This window comes from Lithobates pipiens, unplaced genomic scaffold (genome assembly GCF_037356315.1).
Source record: "Lithobates pipiens isolate NorthernLeopardFrog02 unplaced genomic scaffold, aLitPip1_a1.2 Scaffold_18, whole genome shotgun sequence".
NCBI classification, from domain to species: Eukaryota; Metazoa; Chordata; class Amphibia; order Anura; family Ranidae; genus Lithobates; species Lithobates pipiens.
Window position 1 is genome coordinate 608,566,401 of NW_027507758.1, and position 21,898 is coordinate 608,588,298.

Below are 21,898 nucleotides of genomic sequence, written 5' to 3' on the forward strand. Positions count from 1 at the left end.
ACTCTTTTCTATTCTCTTCTCACTAAACTTTATTCCTCCTTCTCCTTTGCATAGAACATATGGAAAGTTCGAGTATCCAGGTGGTAGACCCGGTTATGCTCTTTAAATGGATGCAGAATACAGGATTCGTTTAGAGTCCGGCATCTGATGTAATTTTAAACAACCTTCGGTTGTAGCTACAGTTGTCTATTACCTGTTTCTATTTTAACATCTTTTTGTTTATCTCTAACTTATGCTCCTCAGTATTGCATGAGTGCATTTGGAGTATTTTCCATGTTGATATGTATTTCTTTTTCTTGCAAATAAACTTTAATGTTTAAAAAAAAAAAAAGGAGAAAAGGGAAGGAAAAGAAAGTAAAAATAATAAAAAAAATATATAAATAAAAAAATAAATAAAAAAAAAAGATAAAAAATAAATGTAAAGTTAAATAAAAATAAAAATAGATCAAAAGGAATAAGGTAAATTGAAATTAAATAGAGTAGGGTAAAAGGAATAGCATTAGAATTTTTTTTTTTTTTACAGAATTAGGGATAAGCATGAATAGGAGGTTCATTAGTTCAACGGGTGTACTTACAAGTTGACGTTGTGACAATCTCATAGCGACCTTACCATCCCAACACACTTCACCGAATTCCATCAGTAGGGATGGCCGAACTGTTCGCCCGGCGGTCGGTTCGCGGCGAATTTCGGCTGTTCGCGGTCCACCCGATCGGCGGACTATTGCCGCTGTTCGCCCGGCGGACATACGTGTTTACTGTGTAAAAGAACTTTGACCTATGATGACACATCCATCATGGGGTACAGGACAGCCAATTGAGACATTACAGCACATGGACACTTGGACATTCCCCCTAACTTATAAATAGACCCGATCCAGCGGCCATTTTACATTTTTTCTACTGTCACTATAGGGAGAGGTTGCTGTGTGGAGCAGGGAGAGACTGCAGTGACCCAAATCGCTAGCTATTAGGTCCACAAAAGTTCTTTTAAGGACTGGTATGGTATAGGTGTAGTTCAGGATATAGGTTTGAGGCACTGCTAGTCAAGTCATTGTTGCAGTGGTCTGTCTTTTGTCAGTGCCGAGAGAGGGACAGATAGGACGCTGTGTGTTGCAGAGAGGGACAGTCAGTTTAATCATTAGCTGTTACTATTAGGTCCACAAAAGTCCTTTTCAGGACTGGTATGGTGTAGTAGTACAGGATATAGTTTTGAGTGCTATTCAAGTTATTGTTGCAGCAGCCTGTGTTTTGTCAGTTTAAATAGGGACAGGCAGGAAGCTGTGTGTGGCAGTGAGGGTCAGTCAGTTTAATCAGTAGCTGTTACTATTAGGTCCACAAAGGTCCTTTTCAGGACTGGTATGGTAATAGGGTTGTACACGTATAATATTCTTTCTTCCAAATATAGAAAGAATATTATACTTGACTGCTGCCCTTCTGCTGCAGTAGTTCTTTATGAGTATAGGGACTGAGGTACAGTCTGCTAATCACAACCTACTAGTTCCACAAAGGTCCTTCTAAGGACTGGTAAGGTATAGCGTACTAGAGTATATAGGGTTGAGTGAGGTACAGTCTGCTAATCCTTAAGGACTGGTATAGGTCCACAATATATAGGGTTGAGGTGCACTACTGCTGACTGCTGCCCTATTCTGCAGCAGTCCTTTATGAGTATAGGGACTGAGGTACAGTTTGCTAATCACAACCTACTAGTTCCACAAAGGTCCTTCTAAGGACTGGTAAGGTATAGTGTACTACAGTATATAGGGTTGAGTGAGGTACAGTCTGCTAATCACAACCTACTAGTTCCACAAAGGTCCTTCTAAGGACTGGTAAGGTATAGCGTACTAGAGTATATAGGGTTGAGTGAGGTACAGTCTGCTAATCCTTAAGGACTGGTATAGGTCCACAATATATAGGGTTGAGATGCACTACTGCTGACTGCTGCCCTATTCTGCAGCAGTCCTTTATCAGTATAGGGACTGAGGTACAGTCTGCTAATCACAACCTTCTAGTTCCACAAAGGTCCTTAAAAGGACTGGTAAGGTATAGCGTACTAGAGTATATAGGGTTGAGTGAGGTACAGTCTGCAAATCCTTAAGGACTGGTATAGGTCCACAATATATAGGGTTGAGATGCACTACTGCTGACTGCTGCCCTATTCTACAGCAGTCCTTTATCAGTATAGAGACTGAGGTACAGTCTGCTAATCACAACCTACTAGTTCCACAAAGGTCCTTATAAGGACTGGTAAGGTATAGCGTACTAAAGTATATAGGGTTGAGTGAGGTACAGTCTGCTAATCCTTAAGGACTGGTATAGGTCCACAATATATAGGGTTGAGATGCACTACTGCTGACTGCTGCCCTATTGTGCAGCAGTCCTTTATCAGTATAGAGACTGAGGTACAGTCTGCTAATCACAACCTACTAGTTCCACAAAGGTCCTTATAAGGACTGGTAAGGTATAGCGTACTAGAGTATATAGGGTTGAGTGAGGTACAGTCTGCTAATCCTTAAGGACTGGTATAGGTCCACAATATATAGGCTTGAGGTGCACTACTGCTGACTGCTGCCCTATTCTGCAGCAGTCCTTTATCAGTATAGGGACTGAGGTACAGTCTGCTAATCACAACCTACTAGTTCCACAAAGGTCCTTCTAAGAACTGGTAAGGTATAGTGTACTAGAGTATATAGGGTTGAGTGAGGTACAGTCTGCTAATCACAACCTACTAGTTCCACAAAGGTCCTTCTAAGGACTGGTAAGGGTGTACTATTTGGTGTGCAGTATATAGTTGTGTAATACACGTATAAAATACTTGCACATATAGAAAGCATAGTATACTGCGTTTCCACTGTGCAGCATTGTGACTGCTCAGCGGTTCTGCAGCGATACTACAAAGAGTGACAAACGCAATCCAAAAAAAAAAGTATTGTAACTGATGTGATAGACCAGTGGCCCCCAAAAACAACAGATTGAAGCGGGGTGTTATATACCTTCTTCCACATACATACTGCACGTCTCTAGAGAGTTTTGTCACAGGGTCATTTAAAAAATGACAGGCAGAGGAAGAGGCAGGCCCTTCCGCAGGGGTGGTAGGGGTAGGGCAGGAGCAACAGGCTTGAGCCAAAGTGGGAAATTGCAGAAGGTGCGTGCGATTACGTCAAAGGAAGCACCAGAATTGGTTGAGTGGCTCACTCAGCCTTACTCTTCTGCACCCTCCTCATCCTCTCGATCTGCACCCTCTTCACTCTTCCCTTCACTCTCTGCTATGTGCACCCCCAAAGACACTACCACCAACAACACCACTACCACCACCACCACATACCTTCCGCTTGAGTCACAGGAATTATTTTCCGATCCATATCAAGACATTTCTGATGCGCAGCCACCCTTGGCATTGGATCAGGAAGAGGAGGTAGCAACAACCGCCACTCAGCAGTCTGACGACAGTACCCAGATCAGCCCAAGGAGGAGGCTGGTCCCCGGTGTTGCTGCCTACTCCGAGATCTCTACTTATAGCGGTGGGGAAGGTGATGTCGATGATGACGTGTCTAGTGATGTCACGTGGGTGCCCACAAGAGAGGAAGAGGAGGGGAGTTCAGAGGGAGATATGGACCATCAGATAGGGAGGAGAAGCAGGAATAACTTACATTGCACAGGAGGGACAAAGCAGACTGCTAATGTATCAGGAGCGAGTCATCGACCATGTACGGTCACATCTGGCGCTCCCAGGACGCCGGCACATGGCTCCGCAGTGTGGGCTTTTTTTAACGTGTCCGCTGCTGACAATAGCGTTGCCATCTGCAATCTTTGCAGTCAACGCATTAGTTGCGGTAAGCCCAACACTCACCTAGGGACGACCGCCTTAAGAAGGCACATGAGCTGCCATCACCGAGCCCAGTGGGAGCAACGGAACACACAAAGCCACACTCCAGGCTCTCACCGTCCAGCCTCGCCTTCTCCTCTCTCCTCACAATTGTCCTCCACTCCACCTTCCATCACGCCAAGCTCACGTTTTTCTGCTAAAAGGCAGGCTTCATTGGGCCTAATGTTCGAGCGTAAAAAAATTATGACTCCAGATAACCCTCTTGCCCAACGGTTGATGGCTGGCTTGTCAGAACTGATAGCCCGCCAACTACTGCCATATAAACTGGTGGACTCGGAGGCCTTTCGAAAATTTGTGGCCATTGGAACACCACAATGGAAGGTCCCAGGAAGGAAGTATTTCTCAGAGAAGGGCATCCCAGAGCTATATGGCCATGTTCAGCGGCAAGTGAATGTATCTCTGGCACACAGTGTCGGTGCCAAGATACATCTGACCACAGACACGTGGTCTAGCAAACACGGGCAGGGAAGGTATATCACTTTTACTGCCCACTGGGTGAACCTTCTGACGGCCGTCAAGCATGTAACCCGTGGCACCCGTGTAGATTTGGTTTTACCGCCACGCATTGCATGCAGGCATGGCTCTTCTTCTCCTCTTCCTCCTCCTGCTACTCCATCCTCCTCCCTCTCCTCCTCGGCTGACTCCTCCTTTTCCGCTGCTAGCGTCTCTTCTGCTGCACCGCCCAAGCTCCCCAGAACCTATTCGACATGCCAGGTGAGACGTTGCCATGCCGTGCTGTGTCTGTTGTGCCTGGAAGCCAAGAGCCACACTGGCCCGGCACTCCTTTCAGCTTTGCGTTCACAGGCAGATCAGTGGCTAACACCGCTCAATTTGACAGTTGGTAAAGTGGTGTGTGACAACGGTGCCAATCTGCTTAGCGCATTGAAACAGGGCAAAATTACACACGTGCCATGCATGGCACACGTCTTAAACTTGGTCGTGCAGCGATTCGTTGTCAAATACCCTGGGGTCCAGGACATCTTGCGGCGGGCAAGGAAAATCTCGGCCCATTTCAGAAGATCTTACACGGCCATGGCTTGCCTTGTTGACATTCAGCGGCGACACAATCTGCCGGTCAGATGTCTTATTTGCGATTGCCCGACGCGATGGAACTCAACCTTCTATATGCTTGATAGGCTGCTCCAGCAGAAATGTGCAGTTAACGTCTACCTGTATGAACTCTGCGGCAGAACAGGTTCTGGGGAGCTGGGTTTTTTTTCACCGCGCCAGTGGCTGCTCATGCGCGACGCATGCAGACTTCTGCGGCCATTTGAGGAGATCACCAAACTGGTCAGTCGCAGCCATGGCGCCATCAGTGACATGGTACCTTATGCCTTCTTTATGGAGCGTGCATTGCGTTGTGTCATTGATCAAGCTGTGGAGGAGCAGGAGCGGGAAGATGAGGAAGTCGCAATGCTGGATGAATTCCCAGGGGGGACTACTCTATCTGAGACAAGTCAATAACAGGAGTCTGAAGAGGAGTCAGAGGAAGATGGTGCCGGGGCGGATGAGGAGGAGCAAGAAGAGCATGCTTTAAACCTTTCTGGGATCCCTGTTGTGCGTGGATGGGGAGAGGAGAATGAAGAGGACGACATTATCCTGGATGATGAGCAGGAGCCAGGCCACCACACCGCTTCCAGTTTAGTGCAAATGGGGGCCTTCATGCTCCAGTGTTTTAACAGGGACCCCCGTATAAAAAGCATAAGGGTCAAGGACCAGTACTGGGTGGCAACGTACTTAGACCCCCGGTACAAACACAAAATGGCGCAAATGTTACCGCCGTCACAGAGGGCTGTCAGAATGGAGCACTTCCAGGCCTTGCTTCGAGAAATGCTGCATTCTGCTTTTGCGTGCGCTGGCAGAGGAGCAATTCCCACTCCCAGAGAAGGAGTTGCGGGTACCAATCCAACAGCGCCTGCAAGAAGAGGCCGGTTTGAAGATGTGTTGGTGACTTCTGATATGAGGTTATTCTTTCAGCCGACCCATCGACAGGTGTCATCCGGATCCAGCATCAGGGAACGCCTAGACCGTCAGGTGTCCGACTACATCGGGTTAACGGCCGATGTGGACGCTCTGAGGAGTGATGAACCCCTGGACTACTGGGTGGGCAGGCTCGACCTCTGGCCAGAGCTTGCCCAATTTGCAATTGAACTGTTGGCTTGCCCCTCGTCCAGTGTCCTGTCCGAAAGGACGTTCAGTGCAGCAGGGGGGATCGTGACCGATAAGCGTACTCACCTAGCTCACGACAGTGTTAACTACCTCACATTTCTTAAAATGAATCAGGCATGGATCTCGGAGGAATTCAACACATGTGACCAGTAGACCATGTATATGTCTAGAAACTATTTTTTTTAATCGCGCAAACAGACCTTCTTTCTTCATTTGGCTCACTTCCTTGTACTAAAAAAGCACACCGTACTATATGCCCGTACCCTCCTGTTTGAAGAGGTTGAGCGGTGTCATATTTCTACTGGGGCTGCTTATTATGAGGGGCTTCCACCATCCTTGTGCTGTGCTGACTTCCTCTTGGGGCTGCTTATTATGAGGGGCTCCCACCATCCCTCTGCTGTGCTGACTTCCTCCTGGGGCTGTACCTCTGCTGTGCATATTATGAGGGGCTCCCACCATCCCTGTGCTATGCTCATTATGAGGGGCTCCCACCATCCCTGTGCTGTGCTGACTTCCTCCTGGGGCTGCTTATTATGAGGGGCTCCCACCATCCCTGTGCTGTGCTGACTTCCTCCTGGGGCTGCTTATTATGAGGGGCTCCCACTATCCCTGTGCTATTCTGACTTACTCCTGGTGTTGTACCTCTGCTGTGCATATTATGAGGGGCTCCCACCATCCCTGTGCTATGCTCATTATGCGGGGCTCCCACCATCCCTGTGCTATGCTGACTTACTCCTGGGGCTGTACCTCTGCTGTGCATATTATGAGGGGCTCCCACCATCCCTGTGCTATGCTCATTATGAGGGGATCCCACCATCCCTGTGCTATGCTGACTTACTCCTGGGGCTGCTTACGGTGCAGGTGTCAGTGCTGTATATCACGGTGCTGGTGTCAGTGCTGTATATCACGGTGCTGGTGTCAGTGCTCTCTATCACGGTGCTGGTGTCAGATCACTCTATCATGGTGCAGGTGTCATTGCTGTATGTCACGATGCTGATGTCAGTGCTCTCTATCACGGTGCTGGTGTCAGATCACTCCATCACGGTGCAGGTGTCATTGCTTTATGTCACGCTGCTGATGTCAGTGCTCTCTATTACGGTGCTGGTGTCAGATCACTCTATCACGGTGCAGGTGTCATTGCTGTATGTCACGCTGCTGATGTCAGTGCTCTCTATCACAGTGCTGGTGTCAGATCACTCTATCACGGTGCAGGTGTCATTGCTGTATGTCACGCTGCTGATGTCGGTGCTCTCTATCACGGTGCTGGTGTCAGATCACTCTATCACGGTGCAGGTGTCATTGCTTTATGTCACGCTGCTGATGTCAGTGCTCTCTATCACGGTGCTGGTGTCAGATCACTCTATCACGGTGCAGGTGTCATTGCTGTATGTCACGCTGCTGGTGATCATCTCCTGCACCCTCTTCTTTGCCTACCCTGACCTTCCCTCTCCTCCATTGCCTTCATGCGCTCCACAGTCCTGAATTGTCACAATTTCACATATTAAAAAAAAATGCTTGTAGTTGTCGATCCCAGATTCACCTCATACATGTGTTATGTCATTGGCCATGTGGTGGGACTATGTGTGCACAGCTAGTAATTATTTTGTGGCTGCAAATTTGACCTGTAGGTTTGCGAAGTTCGCCTCCCATTGAAGTCAATGGGGCCCGCCGTGAACGTTACGGTTCGCGAACTAACGGCCGCGTTCGCGTTCGCGAAACGTCCCATCGGAAGTTCGTCCATCACTATCCATCAGGGCTCCACCAATGGCCTGCAGGTCTGGGTCATAGAGACCATTCCAGGTAGTTTCCCCCGAGCTGAACACATTAAAGCGGTTCTGCACTTATAATAATACATTTGCCCATTCTGTTGCCTCTAGACCGTACATTTGATAATGCCACATGTTTTTTTTTTTATTAATCTACCTTTTGTAATTCGTAGTTTTTTATTTTCCTCCCCTGCGGCGATGGGCGGTCTCTTGCGGGGATCAGCATCATTTCCTGCTGAAGCCCGCACTGTCTCCTGGGATCTCGTCCAAGTAATCCCAGGAGACATTGCGGCTAATGCACCCGAAATCTCGCGAGATTTCGGCTAATACACCCGAAATCTCGCGTGATTTCGGCTATTACAGCCGAAATCTCGCGAGATTTCGGGTGTATTAGCCGAAATCTCGCGAGATTTCGGGTGCATTAGCCGCAATGTCTCCTGGGATTACTTGGACGAGATCCCAGGAGACAGTGCGGGCTTCAGCAGGAAATGATGCTGATCCCCGCAAGAGACCGCCCATCGCCGCAGGGGAGGAAAATAAAAAACTACGAATTACAAAAGGTAGATTAATAAAAAAAAAAAAAACATGTGGCATTATCAAATGTACGGTCTAGAGGCAACAGAATGGGCAAATGTATTATTATGAGTGCAGAACCGCTTTAAGCGTCTGTGCAAGAGGGAAACCTTCTGGATTTACACTCTGGATAGTTTCAAGCCTGAGGGTCTGAACGAGGACATCGAAATTCACTCCATCTATTAGCATATACTTGTACCCACAGATCCATCCATCCTAATCATAGCTAATACCTATAACCCACCACCAGCACTCACCCTACCGCTAGATATACCCATGATTTCCTTCCTTCCCCCCATCTTATTCATTACCCACCCAAGCCCAAGGGCCACTCATAGTCACGTCTACCACAGAAACCCTATAAAAGAAACAAAAAATGACCCGGGACAGCCCAAACGTAGCAGAGACATGCCTCCATCCCTGGAGGATATATAAAAAAGGAGAAGAACAGAGGAGTAAGTACGGGACCACAGAAACCCTATTCTAGCCCACATTGCTTTGGAGATGAGTATGCATAATAATAACGTATGCATGTGGGCATGCCCATGCATGTGTGTGTGTATGTGTGTTTATGTGCCTGGTGATGCATTTTGTGGTTTTGGGTGATTCCAATTCTTTTTTGCCAATATATATGTATTGTTATTTGTTGTGAGCACAACATTTATCACTGTCAAGCGGCAATAATTTAGTTAATTAGCGCCCCTCATACTTACACTAGAATTTTTAAATCTAGCACGGAGGATAGCAGCTTTCATTTTTTTTCAGTACACATTTATTAATAAATTTTTTGGCGCAAGGATTTTGTTTATTTTTTAGGTTTATGTGCATGGCCGTATTTGACTGTTGTTTGCATAGTCTCTGCATAATGACTCAATTGCCTTACGGGCACAGGTTTGTGCATGTGCACACATATATATGCATGTGTGTGGATGGGTTTGGATATGGCCAAATCAGTACTATTGTCCTGCTCATAATGCTCATAATTAGTTATAAACAAAAACTCTTGTAAAATAATAAATAACCCCCATATACTGATTACATTTAAAACATAATCTCTCAACAAGAAATTTGTGGTCAATGAGATTGTCACAACGTCAACTTAAGTAAGTACACTCGATGAACTAACCCGACCAGAACCTTTAATACAGGTCTGGATCCAGAAGGAAATGGACTAAGCTTCCAAACATTAACTGGACTTCTACTATTATTATTGTTGTTTGTACATCTCACTAGCTGCCCCTGCCAGTGCTCCATTCTACCCTCCTTACTGCATATGACTTGAATTAATGCTGATTGCGGACAGGCTCGCCAATCTGCCCCTTAACTGGCCAATGCTACCAGTAAGTTGAGCGCTTTGGGATTCCTTTCGAACACAGGACATTGGTTAGATTCTATTCTTTAAACAACAGTTCCTATCCAAGTTGAAAGGCCCAGAATTTGTCTGGGGCTGATGGAGGAGTCAGGTGACCCTGGGGTTTGGGATGGGGATGGAATTTTTTTTTCTAGTTATCTTTTAACTGTTTTCCATCTGGTCCCATGATGCTGTCCTCTTCTTCTTCCAAACATCACCCAATGGTGGGCCATCTTGGATGATGCACTAGTGTTATGACATCAGCATCGCTCTTTGCATTATTATACTGTGGAGAAAGGATGCCATAGTGTCAGCTTCTCAGAGGGAGGGTCCATGATCAGGGCTGCAATCAGGGAGGGAGAGCCCAAAACCAGGGCCCATAACCTGGGCCATCCTACCCTGCAGTGATTGCTCTCAGCATCCACAGAATAACACACAGCTCTGTTACTTTCCACACTCCGGGCCTCAGTACAGCCTCAATCTTGGGCTTGGCCCTGGTCAGTATTTAAATGGTCCAGTTCTGGATGAACCTCTGCTCATCTACCTTGAAATAGACTGGCCCATCACTGGGCTGGATCTTAAGGGAGACCAGGGTTGGTAGCTCCCCCATGTCTATAGAAGACACTAACAGCCAGACAGAGGGAGGAGGAGGAATCGGGGGCTTCCTATGGGACCCGTACAGAGGGATAGAGGAGGAAGAACGGCTCAGACATTCATTCGCAGCCGGGCAATCTGCTGATTTCTGGGCAATCTAAACCTCTGTGATTGCGGTATTCTAATCCCATCCCAAGGGAGGGTCTCCTCCCTCTATACAGATCACAAGAAAAACCCACAGATACCACCGTACACTCATCTACAGGATTGGAGGCTGTCAGTGTATCAGAACTATCATAATAAAAAGGAGGATGTATGAACATTATATATGATTAGTATAGTGTATATAATCAGCCTATATGGGCAGGGGGAGGAGGACATGGGATGGCGGAGATTAAACTCAAAGAGGTGGACATGGGATGAGGAGGAGGAGGACATGGGATAGAGGAGATGAGACTGGAGGAGAAGGAGGAAATGGGATGGAGAAGGTGATACCGGAGGAAGAGGAGGAGATGGGGCTGGAGGAGAAGGACATAGGATGGAGGAGGTGGGACTGGAAGAGGAGGACATAGGATTGAGGATATGGTACTGGAGGAGGAAGATGACATGGTATGGAGGAGATTGGACTGGAGGACGAGTAGGACATGGGATGGAGGAAATGGGATGGAGAAGGTGATACCGGTGGAAGAGGAGGAGATGGGGCTGGAGGAGAAGGACATAGGATGGAGGAGATGGGACTGGAGGAGGGGGAGGACATTGTATGGAGGAAATGGTACTGGAGGAGGAGGAGGAGGGCTTTGGATGGAGGAGATGGGACTGGAGGAGGAGGACATGGGATGGAGGAAATGGGACTGGAGAAGGAGGACATAGGATGGAGGAGATGGGACTGGAAGAGAACATGGGATGGAGGAAATGGGATTGGAAGAGGACATGGGATGGGGAGATTGGACTGGAGGAGGAAGCTATGGGATGGAGGAGATGAGACTGGAAGAGGACATGTAATGGAAGAGATGGGACTGGAGGAGCAGGAGATGACTAAAGGAGGAGGAGGACATCGGATGGAGGAGATGTGACTGGAGGAGGAGGAGGGCATGGGATGAAGGAAATGGGACTGGAGGAGGAGGTGGAATGGAGGAGATGGGATTGGAGGAAGAGGATATTGGACTGGGGGGAGGAGTTGATAGAACTAGAGGATAAGGAGGACATGGGGTGGAGGATATATTAAGTTGTAGAGCGTTAAAGTACAAGTTTGTGCACTAATGGTGTTGATAGGATGGCCAGTTTGCGGATTTGGTGGGACAGCCAGTTGGCGGGCCCTGGGGAATGTGTGTGGTCAGGCCAGAGGGGGGGGGGCAGGCCTAAAGCTGTGTACTACACCTCCCACCCTACACTGCCTGATGCAGCACTGTACTACAATCCTATACTACACCCCCCCACCCTACACTGCCTGATACGGTACTGTACTACAATCCCACACTACACCCCCCACACCCTACACTGCCTGATACAGCACTGTACTGCAATCCAATACTACACACTTCCCACCCTACATTGCCTGATACAGAACTGTACTACAATCCTATACTACACCCCACACCCTACACTGCCTGATACAGCACTGTACTACAATCCAATACTACACACCTCCCACCCCACACTGCCTGATACAGCACTGTACTACAATCCAATACTACACACCCCCACACTACACTGCCTGATTGCCTGATACAGCACTGTACTACAATCCAATACTACACACCTCCCACCCCACACTGCCTGATACAGCACTGTACTACAATCCAATACTACACACCCCCACACTACACTGCCTGATACAGCACTGTACTGTACTACCAATCCAATACTACACACCCCCACACTACACTGCCTGATACAGCACTGTACTACAATCCAATACTACACACCCCCACACTACACTGCCTGATACTGTAGTACTCCCCCCTCACCCTGCAGTGACTGATATAACACTGTACTGTAATTTGCTGTCCCTTCACATTTAATATATTTAGTTAAAAAGAAAATGAATGTATAAAAATATCTAATAATAACACAAAAACGAACACTTTGCATAACATGGGTATATATTTTATTCTAAATAAAATATTGCCTTAGCAGAGAATACGAAGAAATAACAGGCTAATATACCAGAAGAATGAGCAAACACAAAATCAGTAATTACACCTAAATCTCACCACGTGTCCTGAAACATTACATTAGTTGCAATAACAACGATATATTAGGTTAGCGATAATAACAGAGATATATTAGGTTAGTGAGAATAACAACGATGTGTTGTCATGCTTGTTCTTATTAACTGTGATACAATAAATTCGTGATAATATTAATAGTGATGCATTCGATTCGTGATAATAATAGTAATACATTGGAATACCTGGTCTTATTAATAGTGATAGATTATAATAGTGATACAGCAGAGCAGTAAATGTTTATAATAATGATACATTGGGATGGTGACAATTCATTGTAAATCATTGTAATGATACATTGTAATAGAATAGGTTAGAACAATGATACATTAGAACAGTGATATAGTGAAGTATTCATTTTTATGATAATAATACACTGCAACAAAATGGTCTATAATGGTGATATTTTAGAATAGTCATACTTAAAGTGATTCAATGAAGATAAAGCAACGTAAGTAGTTCCCTTGTTTGTCCAAACTTTTGTTACTCATCTTCCCCTTTCCCACCACACTCCCTCCCCAAAACTCTCTGTATGAGCTCTTTGTTGCTCTATGTCTGAGTTACACAGGTTCTGAGACCTACCTCCACCCCCATTTGATAGCATATTTGCATACCTGCCAACTACCTGTAGGCAGGGAAGTCCCTCCTTCCCTCCAAAGGACTGTTGCCTATTGCTGCCCAGAGAAACATCCCAGCATTCCTGATACCTTCAACATCCACCCATCTTCATTGGCCACCACCACCAACTCCCCCTTCAACATCCACGCCACCTCATGATCACCACCAACTTCCCCCTTTCTATATGCACCCATCTTCATCAACACATCCAACTTCCCCCATCAACATCCACCCATCTTCATTGGCCACCACCACCAACTCCCCCTTCAACATCCACGCCACCTCATGATCACCACCAACTTCCCCCTTTCTATATGCACCCATCTTCATCAACACATCCAACTTCCCCCATCAACATCCACCCATCTTCATTGGCCACCACCACCAACTCCCCCTTCAACATCCACGCAACTTCATGATCACCACCAACTTCCCCCTTTCTATATGCACCCACCTTCATCAACACATCCAACTTCCCCATCAACATCCACCCATCTTCATCGCCACCACCTACTTCCCCCCTTCAACATCCACCCATCTTCATTGGCCACCACCAACCCCCCCTTCAACATCCACTCAACCTCATGATCACCATCAACTTCCCCCCTTCAATAAGCAACCATCTTCATCAACACCACCAACTTCCCCCTTCAACATCCACCCATCTTCATTGGCCACCACCAACCACCCCCTTCAACATCCACCCATCTTCATTGACCACCACCAACCCCCCCCCCCCCCCCTTCAACATCCACTCAACCTCATGATCACCATCAATTTCCCCCCTTCAATATGCACCCATCTTCATCGACACCACCAACTTGCCCCTTCAACATCCACCCATCTTCATTGGCCACCACCAACCTCCCCTTCAACATCAACTCAACCTCATGATCACCATCAACTTCCCCCCTTCAATATGCACCCATCTTCATCAACACCACCAACTTCCCCCTTCAACATCCACCCATCTTCATTGTCCACCACCAACCCCCCTTCAACATCCACTCAACCTCATGATCACCACCAACTTCCCCCCTTCAATATGCACCCATCTTCATCAACACCACCAACTTGCCCCTTCAACATCCACCCATCTTCATTGGCCACCACCAACCTCCCCCCTTCAACATCCACCCATCTTCATTGGCCACCACCAACCCCCCCTTCAACATCCAATCAACTTCATGATCACCACCAACTTCCCCCTTTCTATATGCAACCATCTTCATAAACACATCCAACTTCCCCCATCAACATCCACCCATCTTTATTGGCCACCACCAGCTTCCCCTCCGCCAAAATCCACTCATCTTAATTGCCAGCACCAACTTCCTCCCTTAAACATCCACCCATCTTCATTAGTCACATCCAACCCCCTTCAACATCCACCCACCTCTATCAGCCACCACAAACTCCCCCCCTTCAACATCCACCCACTTTCATTTTCTATTACCAACCCCCCCCCCCCAACATCCACCCACCTTCACTGGCCGCCACCAACTCTTCCCTCAACATCCACCCACCTTCACTGGCTACCACCAACTCCCCCTTCAACATCCGCCCACCTTCATCAACCACCAGCAACCTTCCCTTCAACACCCACCCACCTCCATCAGCCACCTCCAACTCGCTACTTCAACACTTCCACTGATCACCAATACCCTCCCCCTTCAAAATCCATCCACCTTCATCAGCCACCACCAACTAGGGTTGCCACCTGTACAGGAATGACCCAGACAGTCTACGTTTTGACATTTGTGCCCGAGTTTCTGTCCTCCTGAAACCCTGACACAGCATACCTCCAGTCCCATCAGATATTTTTCCTGGGGGATGGACAGGACTGGAGCCAGTACGGGAGCTTAGTAGAGGTATTCTTGAATGCAGTAATAATTCCTTTCGGCTGCCATCCCACCCCGCCAGCCTATGAATCCTTTCATTAGTTGCTAGGACCGCCAGTGTCCTAGCACCAGTGATGCTTTTGCAGTGTGCACTAACAGTCGCACATGTGATTTTTATTAGAGCCGCTCCACCTCCCAGCTCCGCCCGCTAACTCCTGCTGGTTCCCACACACTTTTGCAGTGTCTCCAGCGACAGTCCTTCATGTTGGCAAGATATAGACAGCTAAATAGAAGGCATGCGTCGCTATAAGTTGGTCTCTCTGTCCCTCTCTAATGGGGGTCTCAAAGGAAGGGGGGGCACTGCTATAAGGGGACTCTGAGGTGATGGGGGGTCTCAGGGCGGGGGGGTGAGGTGTTAATATAAAGGGACTTTAATCTAATGGGGGTCTGTAAGGGTGTGGGGGGGGGGTGCTGATATAAAGGGACTCTGATTTAATGGTGGTCTCTAATGGGGAATGCTGACTGTTGATATAATGCTGATCAACCATTGGATCAGCAGTCAGCGAATACACGCGTAGGTTCTTACACGCATCTGCAAACAACGATATATTGTGTGATATTTTATTCTCTAGGGCCTCTGCTAAAAAAAAATTAAAAAATACATCAATATAATATTTGGGGGTTTTAAGTGGTTTTCTAGCAAAAAAAAAGAAAAACCCCAAAAAATGTTTTTTACATGTAGGTGAGGAATGCCAGAATTGGCCCAAACTGGAAGTGATTAACATTCAAAGTAAATGCTTTATTTTTTTGAGAGATCACTTTGAAATACTTTCCCCTAACATTTCTTGCTGCGGCCATCTTGAGTTAGGGCAGATGATTCAGGCACGCATTTGCTTCCTGGAATCCATCTGCCCTTAGTTCAGGCATGTAGGCAGGAGGGGGTGCTTAGCTTAGAAAGCCCCATTGCCTCATCTGAACACACCTGGGATGTACAGTATGACATAATTTTGGCCTAAGCCAGAAACCAGGAAGCAACTAATGTAAGGGGGACTCTGATGGGGGCTCCTAATGTAAGAGGGACTCTAATGGGGGCACCTAATTTAAGGGGGTCACTGATGGATTTACCAGCTTTAAGGGGTACCCTAATGGGGGCACATCATTTAAGGGGGACTCTGATGGGTGCACCTGATGTAAGGGGGACTCTGATGGGGGCACCTGATGTAAGGGGGGCACTCTGTTGGGAATGCCTAATTTAAGGGGGGACTCTGATGGGTACACTTAATGTAAGGGGGAACTCTGATGGGGGTACATAATGTAAGGGGGGACTTTGATGGGGGCACCTGATGTAAGACGGACTCTGATGGGGACACCTAATTTAGGGGACACTCTGATGAACACACCAGCTTTAAGGGGGGCTCTGATGGAAACATCTAATTTAAGGGGGACTCTGATGGGGCACCTAATTTAAGGGGCAATCTGATGGGGAAAGCTGATGTAAGGGAGACTTTGATTGGTGCACCTGATGTAAGAGGGACTCTGATGAGGGAAACTAATTTAAGGGGGACACTGATGGACATACCAGCTTTAAGGGGGGCTCAAATGGGGACACCTGATGTAAGACGGAACTCTGATGGGGTCACCTAATGTAAGGGGGACTCTGATGGAGGCACCTAATGTAAGGGGGACTCTGATGGTGGCACCTAATTTAAGGGGGGCTCTGATGGTGGCACCTAATGTAAGGCAGACTCTGATGGGGCACCTAATTTAAGGGGGACTCTGATGGGGAAAGCTGATGTAAGGGAGACTCTGATGGGGCACCTGATGTAAGAGGGACTCTAATGGGGAAACTAATTTAAGGGGGACACTGATGGACATACCGAATTTAAGGGGGACCCAGATGGGGGCACATAATTTAATGGGGACTCTGATGGGGAAACCTGATGTAAGAGGGACTCTGATGGGGACACCTAATTTAAGGGACACTCTGATGGAAACATCTAATTTAAGGGGGACTCTGATGGGGAAAGCTGATGTAAGGGAGACTTTGATTGGTGCACCTGATGTAAGAGGGACTCTGATGAGGGAAACTAATTTAAGGGGGGCACTGATGGACATACCAGCTTTAAGGGGGGCTCAAATGGGGGCATCTAATTTAAGGGGGGCTCTCATGGGGAAACCTGATGTAAGGGAGACTCGGATGGGTGCACCAGATGTAAGAGGAACTCTGATAGGAACACCTAATCTGATGGGGAAACTAATTTAAGGGGACTCTGATGGGGACTCTGATGGGGCATCTAATTCAACAGGGACTCTGATGGGGAAACCTGATGTAAGAGGGACTTTGATGGCCATACAAGCTGGGGAACTCTGATGGGGGCAATTAATTTAAGGGAGACTGATGGGGAAAACTGATGTAAGGTAGACTTGGATGGGTGCACCTGATGTAAGAGAGACTCTGATGGGGCATCTAATTTAAGGGGAACTCTGATAGGGAAACCTGATGTATGTGAGACTCTGATGAGGCACCGGATGTAAGGGGGGCTCTGATGAGGACACCTAATTTAAGGGACACTCTGATGGAAACACCTGATGTAAGGGAGACTTTGATTGGTGCACCTGATGTAAGAGAGACTCTGATGGGGCACCTGATGTAAAAGGGACTCTGATGGGGAAACTAATTTAAGGGGACACTGATGGACACACCAACTTTAAGGGAGACTCTGAAGGGGCTTCTAAGGTAAGGGGGACTCTGATTGGGACACTTAATGTAAGGGGGACTCTGATGGGGGCACCTAATTTAAGGGGGGTCTGATGGGGAAAGCTGATGTAAGGGAGACTCTGATGGGGCACCTGATGTAAGAGGGACTCTGATGGGGGAACTAATTTAAGGGGGGCACTGATGGGCATAACATCTTTAAGGGGGGACCCTGATGGGGGCACATAATTTAAGGGGGACTCTGATGGGGAAACCTGATATAAGAGGGACTCTGATGGGGACACCTCATTTAAGGGACACTCTGATGGACACACCAACTTTAAAGGACTCTGAAGGGGCATCTAATGTAAGGGTGGGCTCTGATGGGGACACCTAATGTAAGGGGAGGGCTCTGATGGAGACACTTAATGTAAGGGGGGACTCTGATGGGGACACTTAATGTAAAGGGGGACTCTGATGGGGGCATCTGCAGTAAGAGGGGACTCTGATGGAGGCACCTAATGTAAGGGGGGACTCTGATGGGGACACCTAATGTAAGGGGGAACTCTGATGGGGGCACCTAATGTAAGGGGGGCTCTGATGGGGACACCTAATTTAAGGGACACTCTGATGGAAACACCTGATGTAAGGGAAACTTTGATTGGTGCACCTGATGTAAGAGAGACTCTGATGGGACACCTGATGTAAAAGGGACTCTGATGGGGAAACTAATTTAAGGGGACACTGATGGACACACCAACTTTAAGGGGGACTCTGAAGGGGCTTCTAATGTAAGGGGGACTCTGATTGGGACACTTAATGTAAGGGGGACTCTGATGGGGGCACCTAATTTAAGGGGGGTCTGATGGGGAAAGCTGATGTAAGGGAGACTCTGATGGGGCACCTGATGTAAGAGGGACTCTGATGGGGGAACTAATTTAAGGGGGGCACTGATGGGCATAACATCTTTAAGGGGGACCCTGATGGGGCACATAATTTAAGGGGGACTCTGATGGGGAAACCTGATATAAGAGGGACTCTGATGGGGACACCTAATTTAAGGGACACTCTGATGGACACACCAACTTTAAAGGACTCTGAAGGGGCATCTAATGTAAGGGTGGGCTCTGATGGGGACACCTAATGTAAGGGGGGGCTCTGATGGAGACACTTAATGTAAGGGGGGACTCTGATGGGGACACTTAATGTAAGGGGGGACTCTGATGGGGACACTTAATGTAAGGGGGGACTCTGATGGGGGCACCTGCAGTAAGAGGGGACTCTGATGGAGGCACCTAATGTAAGGGGGGACTCTGATGGGGCACCAAATGTGAGGGGGGACTCTGATGGGGGCACCAAATGTAAGAGGGGACTCAGATGGTGACATCTAATTTAAGGGGGGCTCTGATGGTGGCACCTAATGTAAGGGGGGCTCTGATGGTGGCACCTAATGTAAGGGGGGCTCTGATGATGGCACCTAATTTAAGGGGGACTCTGATGGGGCACCTAATTTAAGGGGAAAAAAGGGGGGTAGGTCGCGCTATGGAGCTATTAGCCAAATAAAAATTGATTTCCACCCAATTTGGAATGAAAAAAGGGGGGAGAAATAGATATGGCGCTATACCATTTCTGGCTTAAACTGAATAAATAAATAAATATAATTTGCATAGATTTTTCAGCGTGCTGGCAATTAATGAAAATAGTAAAAATAGAAGGTAGGAATAAAAAATATAGAATATAAAAGTGAAAATGCTTATCAATAAACCATAGAAAAAATATGAACCACTTACAAGCAATCAAAATGCAGTTTCGTTTGTTTATGCTGTATTGTTTTAAATGTCCCGCTCGGCTTCCTCGCCGCCTGAGCTAAAAGCATTTTGATCGCTTGTAAGTCGTTTGAGTTTATTGGAATAAAATTTACATTTTAAACGGTATCACACCATGGATATGCCTCTTCCTTATTATATATAACGTGGCATACTACACCCACGGAGGAACGAGGGACTCCCAGCACCACAGCAGAGGCAAGCCAGAGAGAGCGACACAGTGGCTTATACTGTGAAGGCTGATCCACCCCGGACGGGGTCATACCTCTGGTGAGAGCATATTACATAAGTGGTCACTGGGCACCGGGAGCAACAGTGGAAGTCACCCCCTCCACCCCTCCCCCACTCACAGAAGACTTTTTCACTATTTTCATTTTCATTTTTTATTTTTATTTTTATCTTTATTTTCATTTTTATATTTATTTTTCTATTTTTTCATATATATACATTTTCTATCTATTTCATCAACATATTTTGTCACTAATCTTCATACCAATCTGTTCATATTAAGTTTTATATTTCCACCTTTTTTTATATCAAGTTTTTATCACATCAATTCCGGTATAACTATTATAATTTTTCGCTCACCTGTGTTCTAGAGACACACATTTTTATTTTTATTTTTATTTTTACTTTCACTTTTTTGTTATCATGGACTCTTTATCATATGATATTAATTATACGCACATATGGAGATATAATATTTTGTTTTTGTTTTTGTGGATTCAAATATTGGCACATGTATTTTCACTGGCACTTGCACTTTAATATTTGAATTTAAGGAACAGTATGTTTGAACAGTTACTTATGGTTCATATTTTTTCTATGGTTTATTGATAAGCATTTTCACTTTTATATTCTATATTTTTTATTCCTACCTTCTATTTTTACTATTTTCATTAATTGCCAGCACGCTGAAAAATCTATGCAAATTATATTTATTTATTTATTCAGTTAAAGCCAGAAATGGTATAGCGCCATATCTATTTCTCCCCCCTTTTTTCACACCTAATTTAAGGGGGACCCTGATGGGGAAAGCTGATGTAAGGGAGACTCTGATGGGGCATCTGATGTAAGAAAGACTCTGATGAGGGAAACTAATTTAAGGAGGACACTGATGGATATACCAGCTTTAAGGGGGACCCTGATGGGGCACATCATTTAAGGGGGACTCTGATGGGGGCACCTGATGTAAGGGGGGACACTGATGGGAATACCTAATTTAATGGGGGACACTGATGGGGACACCTAATGTAAGGGGGAACTCTGATGGGGGTACATAATGTAAGGGGGGACTTTGATGGGGGCACCTGATGTAAGAGGGACTCTGATGGGGACACCTAATTTAGGGGACACTCTGATGAACACACCAGGTTTAAGGGGGGACTCTGATGGGGCACCTAATGTAAGGGGGACTCTGATGGTGGCACCTCATTTAAGGGGGGGCTTTGATGGTGGCACCTCATTTAAGGGGGGCTCTGATGGGGCACCTAATTTAAGGGTGACTGATGGGGCACCTGATGTAAGAGGGACTCTAATGGGGAAAATAATTGAAAGGGGACACTGATGGACATACCAGCTTTAAGGGGGACCCGGATGGGGGCACATCATGTAAGGGGGACTCTGATGGGGAATCCTGATGTAAGAGGGACTCTGATGGGGACACCTAATTTAAGGGACACTCTGAGGGAAACACCTAATTTAAGGGGAACTCTGATGGGGAAAGCTGATGTAAGGGAGACTTTGATTGGTATACCTGATGTAAGAGGGACTCTGATGAGGGAAACTCATTTAAGGGGGACACTGATGGACATACCAGCTTTAAGGGGGGCTCTGATGGGGGCATCTAATTTAAGGGGGACTCTGATGGGGAAACCTGATGTAAGGGAGACTCAGATGGGTGCACCTGATGTAAGAGGGACTCTGATGGGGACACCTAATTTAAGGGGGACTCTGATGGGGCATCTAATTCAACAGGGACTCTAATAATAAAACCTGATGTAAGAGGGACTTTGATGGACATACAAGCTTTAAGGGGGACTCTGATGGGGGCAATTAATTTAAGGGGGGCTGATGGGGAAAACTGCACCTGATGTAAGAGGGACTCTGATGGGGCATCTAATTTAAGTGGGACTTTGATAGGGAAACCCGATGTATGTGAGACTCTGATGTAAGGGGGCACTCTGATGGCACCTGATGTAAGGGAGACTCTGATGGGGGCAACTGATGTAAGAGGGACTTTGATGGGTGCACCTTGTGTAAGAGGGACTCTGACGGGGGCATCTAATTTAAGGGGCACTCTGATGGACATGCAAGCTTTAAGGGGGACTCTGATGGGGAAACCTGATGTAAGG

At 46.8% G+C, this 21,898-nt stretch overlaps 1 long non-coding RNA gene across 1 annotated transcript; it reads right to left on the reverse strand.

Moving 5' to 3' along the window:
• Nucleotides 1-12,420: 12,420 nt before the first annotated feature.
• On the reverse strand, nucleotides 12,421-19,331 carry LOC143989241 (uncharacterized). Its single transcript, XR_013277006.1, has 2 exons — nucleotides 16,783-19,331; nucleotides 12,421-16,723 (listed from the first exon to the last, which is right to left on the reverse strand). It is a non-coding gene; the product is annotated as an uncharacterized LOC143989241 (long non-coding RNA).
• Between the last annotated feature and the right edge of the window lie 2,567 nt (nucleotides 19,332-21,898).